The sequence below is a fragment of the Cnephaeus nilssonii genome (assembly GCF_951640355.1).
Source record: "Cnephaeus nilssonii genome assembly, chromosome: 21".
Taxonomy (NCBI): domain Eukaryota; kingdom Metazoa; phylum Chordata; class Mammalia; order Chiroptera; family Vespertilionidae; genus Cnephaeus; species Cnephaeus nilssonii.
The window spans coordinates 36388173-36395301 of NC_137092.1; the positions used below are offsets into that span (position 1 = coordinate 36388173).

At 58.2% G+C, this 7129-nt stretch overlaps 1 protein-coding gene across 3 annotated transcripts in view; it reads right to left on the reverse strand.

The window, feature by feature from the left end:
* Positions 1-6059, reverse strand: part of SOX13 (SRY-box transcription factor 13) — a 48733-nt gene extending 42674 nt beyond the window's left edge. For all 3 annotated transcript variants that reach the window (XM_079761956.1, XM_079761953.1, XM_079761957.1), the window contains exon 1: positions 5546-6059. The gene's annotated coding sequence lies outside the window, so the exon portion shown is untranslated. The remainder of the gene's footprint in view (positions 1-5545) is intronic.
* Between the last annotated feature and the right edge of the window lie 1070 nt (positions 6060-7129).

The window sequence follows — 7129 nt, forward strand, 5'->3', positions numbered from 1 at the left end:
GCAGCCGAGCGGCCGGTCACTGCGGGGTTCGGTGCTGTGGGCCGCGCAGGTGGATGAAACCTTTTCCTGGGGGAGCCGCACGGGCCTCAGCACCGGGAGGCTGGTGCACAGATGGTCCCGTGGGTTTCTGGGGGTGGGGGGTCCGTGGCACTCCGGCCGACCAGCACTCACTCCTCCCCACTCCACCCCACCCTGAGGAGGGAACTACCGCATCCCCGCTGCTGAGAGAAAGCACCTGAATTTTTTAAAGAAACTGCTACCTGCCAGAGCCGGTTTGGCTCAGTGGATAGAGCGTCAGCCTGCAGACTGAAAGGTCCCGGGTTCGATTCCGGTCAAGGGCATGTACATTGGTTGCGGGCACATCCTCAGTAGGGGGTGTGCAGGAGGCAGCTGGTCAATGTTTCTCTCTCATCGATGTTTCTAACTCTCTATCCCTCTCCCTTCCTCTCTGTGAAAAATCAATAAAATATATATTTTTAAAAAAGAAACTGCTACCTGTCAGAGCATGACCCCAGAAACTAGAGGAGGTTGAAGGTGCCCTACTGAGCTGCCTATAACAAACCTCCCCACCAGGTCTTTCCACGGAGCTGGAAGAAGGACCAAGGAAGAGGCACTCAACACGGGGCTGCCCTCGCCCCGGCTGGGTAGCTCCGTTGGTTCCAGTGTCGTCCTGATACACCAAGGTTGCAGGTTCAATTCCTGTCAGGGCGCATACAAGAATCAACCAACGAATGCATAAATAAGCGGAACACCAAATCCGCGTTCCTCTTGCTCTCTTCCTCTACCTCTCCCCCCTTCCTCTCTCTCTAAAATCAATTCGTAAGTTTTTTAAATTTTCACAACGGGGTCACCCAGGCAAAGACTCCCATCCAAGGCATGTCTTCCTGTTTGGGAACAGGAAGGTGGCAGGAGCCCTTCCAGTGATCCTCATGGGCCCAGGTTCCCCGCCTGGCACCAGGCACGGTGACAGCCTACCTGGCTAACGCATCCGGTTCCAGAAAGGGGACCAGCAAAAGTTCCGGCAGGAGTGAGCCCTCTTAAGCAAACACCGAGCACAAAAATCATTCTCATTCAAAGCACGATTTGCTGTGGGCCTGGCCAGGCCTTCCCAGCACAGAGCCCTTTGCAAACACTCAGCTTTGCCCCTGAATGTGGCGGGGGGAGGGGCGCACGGGCACAGCTGCATTTCCATTCCACTTTTTCCAGAGGCACCAGCTTCAGCTTCCTAGTGACCTATACTCAGGGAGCTACCCAAAAAGGGCCAATCTCAAAGCACCCCCAGAGAGGACGAAACCTTTGCAGAATCAAGGGTAGCCCAAGCAAATACCTGTCTGGCAACAGCAAGCTCCAGACCCATGCCATTCATGGCCCCCTACTGCAGATACTGACCAGATGTTCTAAGAGATAGGGATTCTCACTGTTATTGTCCCATTTCACAGATGGGAAAACGGAGGCTCAGGGATGTTATGTACTGCATGTACCCCACGGCCCTTTACACATCATGTTGCCCCAAATCTGCTAATAAAGTAGCAAGATATTCAGGAGGGGCCCCACGTCGTCCTCTCCCACTCCCGCCCGCCCCCCCCCCATCTCTACCAGGAGTTAAAATGGGGATGAGAATGTAGCTGAAATCTGAGTCATTTCCAAAGCCAAGGCAGCGCTGGAAAGGGTCCCTCACATCACTGATCCCCACACTCCTGGTTACACAATCTCCAGGCAACAGCAGAACATCACTTTGGGCAACGGCGTTAGTGAGACCTGTTGGCTCGACCTCCAGAACGATGTCCCGCTGGCCCCCCTAATCCAAGACATCACTTCAGTGCCGAATCAGCCTCCTAGCAGGCCTCTCTGCTTCCGTCCCTGCTCCGCTTCACGCTAGCCTCTCGGCAGCTGAAGCAATCTTTTTTTTAACATTTTTTTCCCACCTATAAAAGCAGATCGGGACCATTGTAGAAGATTGGGAAAATCAACAGAAGATACAAAAGTAAGTAAAAACCACCATATGTCCAGTATCTAGAATTAACCTCTGTAAAAAGGCAGCCTTCTAGTTTTCTGTGTGCATCCTGCACGTGTGTATACATCTAATTATCTCTAGGAAATCGGTACTATATTATAGCTTTATGCCATTTTTTACACTCTTTATTCTATAGTTTCCAGTTTATAAACTAACCTTTTTCTAACGACGCTTTTTGGTTTGGGCTTGGGCGAGAGGGGGTATGGTTGATACACGCGCAGGGTCCTACAGTCAGAAAGGACAAAAGCGTCTCCCTCCAGTGAAAGCACCATCTTTCCTCCATCCATCCCTCCGCCACCGTTTCCCTCCCCTGGGGCAACTCCGATTACCACGTCTTGTGTACCAACTAACCTTTTAAAACCGTAAATCAGACCCTGTCACTCCCCTCTCCAGTGGCTTCCATCGCCCTGGCCATAAAACCCGGGCTCCTAACCAGTCAGTCCGACCAGGTCCCCGTGACCAGGCTCCGCACCCCGCTGAGTTCTCCAGTCCCCCTCCGGCCACACTGCGGCTGCAAACCCAGTTCTGGCCTCAACCATTTTTCATTTGCTTCCTTCCTTTCTGTGCCACTGGCTCCTTTCCATCCTTCAGGCCTCACTGAGCTGTCCTCTCCCCAGGGTGGCTCTCACTGGCTTCCCGAAGTAGGGCCACCCCTGCCCACCCCCCCACACCTATGTTCTCTATCCTATCACCCTGTTGTAGCTCTTCCACATCACAGAGGATCTAATATCGTCTTGGATACTTATTTCAAATCACTGCCTGTCGCCTCCCACTAGAAAGAAGTCTCCCTGAAGGCGGGCACACCACCTGACTGCTCCCCGCTGGCACGTGTAGGTGTTCAACAAACTTCTGTCAAAGGGATGAAGGGGGGTGGCCGCACTGGCTGGTTCTCATCACTGGACGCCCACCTGCAGGATCTCCAAGCACCAAGCACCAATCACCTGGCCATCCTCCCTCATGCCTGGGGTGGGAGTCAGAGGGTCAGAGGAAGGAGAGAAAGCCCATTGTGTGCGACAGCGTGGGTGGCCAGCAGCTGCCTGCTCTTCCCTCATCCCCAGCTCAGAGTCCAGCATCAAAGGAGCTGTGACAAACCCAAATTCCTAGAAAATACTCTACATACAAGTGGAAAGTTGGAGGTGAAACTGTGGCCCATCATGTACCCAAAACCCCACATCCATTCTACCCGGGCAGCTGGCATATTCCAGGTTCCCAAGTGAGCCGCAGCCAACAGGCAACACAGACGCTGCCTTCCCCAGGAACAGCCCAGCCGGCCCGGCCCGGCCCACCTGCCTCTTCCCCGGGGCCCCAGACACCTGGGCTCCTCCCTCTGGAAACTCACCCAACCCCAGAGACACAAATGCACATCCAATCCATGAGCCAGCAGCCCGTGCCCTGTACTCAGGGGGCACCCTGTGGAGACACTTCCTGGGGCCTGATTTCCACTGAGAACATTGTAGTTGGGCCAAGATTGAATTTTTTTTAAAGGAGGGAATGAAGTACCTTTCATAAAAACTGTGAAGGAAGAGAGGGAGCAAGAAAGAAAAGATAAAAGACTTAACAAGATGGAACTAGAAAAGGAGTAAGGGAGGATTTGACAAGCTGAAACCAGGAAAGGTTGGGAAGTGTGAGGTTTCTGCCTTCTCAGAAGTGGACAATTATTATAACTGATTAAATGAGCACAATCCAGGAGTGCTCTCTGGGCTCTGTACAAGGTCAGGTCAGTAACAATGACAAGAACAGCTAACATTTCCCCAGCACTTACTATGTGCTGGGCATTGTTTGCTTTATTAAGACTTTTCATCCTCAAGACAGCCCTATGAAGTAGGTACTGTTCATATTAAACCCATTTTACAGACGAGCGAAGTGAGGCACAGAGTAGTCAGGTCAAATTGCTCAAGATCATGCTGCCAGGGGCAATACCTGGGATCTACTCCAGAACCTTGGCTCTCAACCACTAAGCGATACAGACTTTCAGGGCTACAGTTAGAGGGGTCCCTGCCCTCCTGCAGTTCCTGCCTTGCAAACCACTATTTTTTTTTTAATTTTTCTTTCAGACCACTATTCTTTAACTAATTATTGGATACCCATTTCAAAGATGTGTGCATATCTCTGCCCACTCGGCATAAGGGGAAATCTAGAAAAGTTAAAGGACCCGCCCAAGCTCACGCTGGTGGGGAATTAGGTCTCACATGTCCTGAACCCCAGCATCTGGAACGCCGCCTGCAAAGGGGGCCCGTGGAAGCCAGGGTCCCTGGAAACGCCTCCCAGAGCTGCAGCATCTTTTCGGGCGAACTTCACCAGCGCCGAGGCGCCCTGCCCGGAAATTCCCACAGAATCCAAGCAAACTTCCCAGGAAAGCTCCCCGGCTTCCTCCTCGCCCCTGTCCCGGAGGCGGCTGCCAAGAGCGCCGCTGGAGTCCTCGCAGCTGCCGTCCACCGTCCGGGCGGGAGCCGCCGCTCGCGCGCTGGGGTCCTCCCGGAGAGGTCCGGGGCTGAAGTTCAAAATTCCCTTCCCGCCCAAGCGCAGCCCGCGGCCCCGCCCGGGGCTCTCCGGCCGCCCCCACGCCCCTGCCCGCCCCCCGCCCCCCGCCCCAGCTCCGGAGCAGTCACCCAGCCGCTGCCCGGCGGGGTCCGGCAGCTGGAGACCCCGCGGGCCATCCCCGCGCGTCTCGGGACTCGAAGCAGAGTGTGTGCACGCGCGTGTGAAGCAGAGGGAGCCACAGAGACAGACAGAGACAGAGACAGAGAGAACGAGAGCAGGAGGGAGAGGTTGCGTGTGTGTTTACGTACCGAACGCGCGGGGTGGGAAAACAATGGCGAACTGCTGGGAGCAGTGACTGCCCCCCACCCCCACCTCTCCACCCCCAGGCACGATTTGCTCTGACGGTGAAACCGGGAAGAAAAGGCTCACCTACGCCATTCTCCAGGCGGGAGGTGGGGGTCGTAGGAAGAAGACGAGGTGGGAGGTGGGAGGTGGGAGGTGGGAGGGGGTGAGACAGGAGCAGCAGAAAACAAACAGGATGCAGCGCCCGGCTGGCCGGCGGGGGATCCGACCTGGAGGGTGGGAAGGGTGGCTCTGGCGGGAGCCCCGCACCCCACACCCAGGGCGGGGCGAGGGGGAATCTCCGTCTGGGCGCCGGCCCCGGGGACCCACTCGGGGCGCTCACAGGTCGCCTCGGCTTCCTGCTGGGAAGTCCTGGAACTGGGCGAGGGGACAGGATGCTGTGCAAGACCTGGTGCCTCTCGGCCAGGAGCGGGCGCGGGGACCCCGCCGGCGCGGCTCGCGCGGGGCGCACAGGCACCGACCCGCGGCCTCGCCAGGCGGCCACCCCTCTCCACCACGACCCTGCCTCTACCCGCGAGGAGCCCCCGCCGGCCGGCGCTGCTGGGGTCGGGAGGGGACCCATCCTTCTTGGGAAAACTTTGCAAAGGACGGAAACTCGCAGAGATGAGAGCCGCCGTGTGCCCAGAACCGTGGGGGCGCGAGTGTCAAACTTCCGAGGGCGGGAGGGGGCGCGAGGGGAGCACTTACTACTCAGCCGGGCGCCGGGCTCCGGGCTCCGCGCTGCTGCTGCTGCTGCTGCTCCGCCGTCGTCCTGCGCCGCGGCCCGGCTTCCCGCTCACATGCCCCGCCGCGCAGCGGCCGGCGCGGGGCTGGGAGGGGCACGCCCCCCGCCGTCGGCCAGCGACTCGCTCCGGACTCCGGGCCGCCCGGGTGCGCGCCCAGCGGCCGGCTGCGTCCCGGGCGGGGCTCTCCGCGGGCCAGGCCGCTCTCCGCCCTCTGCCCTCTGCCCTCGGCTGCGGCCGCCTTCCTGCCCCGGACTCGCCCGGACGCGGCGCCGGCCCGCCGCCCGGCTCTCCGGCTCTCCGGCTCTCCGGCCCCGCGCCCGGGCTCCGTCCCGGACGAGCCTCCGCGCGGACCGCTGCGCCGGCCTCAGCCCGGCCCGCCGCTCCGGGCGGTGCCGGCACCCGCACCCACACTTCACTCCCGAGCGGGACTGCGAGCCGGGCGCTCGCGGCTCGCGGCGGCGCGGCGGCTCCAGAGCCTCAGAGGAGAAAGAGGGAGGGAGACACAGCGGGCCAGGGGAGGAGGAGGGAGGAAGGGTGGGGAGACGGAGGAGGAGGGAGGGACAGAGAGTTCCCTCCTCCTCCCTGCAGCCAGGTCCATCCTGGCATCAGGCGCTGGAAACCTCTGGTGGGAAGGGGAGCGCTGAGGCTCCTGAGCGGCGGGGGCGGGTGGGGGCAGAGAGAATATTAAACAGACGTGGGTTCTGCCTACTCCCACGGCCCAGGAATGAGGGTCCTACAGAAACTCTTAGCTCCTTAGGGCAAGCCCCATGAAGTTGTCCATCCAACTCCCAGCGTCCTAACAACCCCTTCAGACAGATAAACTCGATTTCGGGTTTTTAAAACCCCCATTTCAGAACCTCCCTTAGGAACCGGATCCCCCTCCGGCAGCTAGACAGCTTCCTGATGCTTCAGACCAGTCCCTAGTCCCGACACCTTGCACTCCTAAACGAGTCCTTGCTGTGTTTTTCCTGACCTGTTCTGTATAGAGGGGTGGATTCCTTTAATTCAATGTATTTTTTAAAAAACCTATAATACGCCTGGCCCAGCTGGGTGCAGGGGACACCAGGATGAATGAGAGAGCGCCTTGCCCTGTCTGGATTCCCACTTAGTGAGGGAGACAGATGAGTGGACATATCATGACAGTGAAGAGCAGGAGTGCTGAGATGGGGCGAGCACAGGAGGCATGGAGCCCACCTAAAGCACGTGGGCGCGGAGCGGGTCAGCATCTTCCTGGGGAAAGTGTCATGTGAACGTTGGAAGGACCTGTGGGAGTCGAGCAGGTTAAAGGAGTGGCAATCTGGAACTGCAAACGATGTGCCCACGGTGTCGGTGACCAGGGTCTCAGCAAGTGATGGTCAGCTGGCCACATAGACCTACTAAGGGCCACATAGACCTACTAAGGGCGTGAGATTTCAGCATCCCCCATCGCCTTCGTTGGCTAACTCTTTCCATTCAACTTTTCGTTCCCGGCGTAGATATCAACTCTTCCGGAGCCTTTGTTGACAGGCCAATCCGGGTCAGGTACCCCGTCTGTATAAGGGCTCCA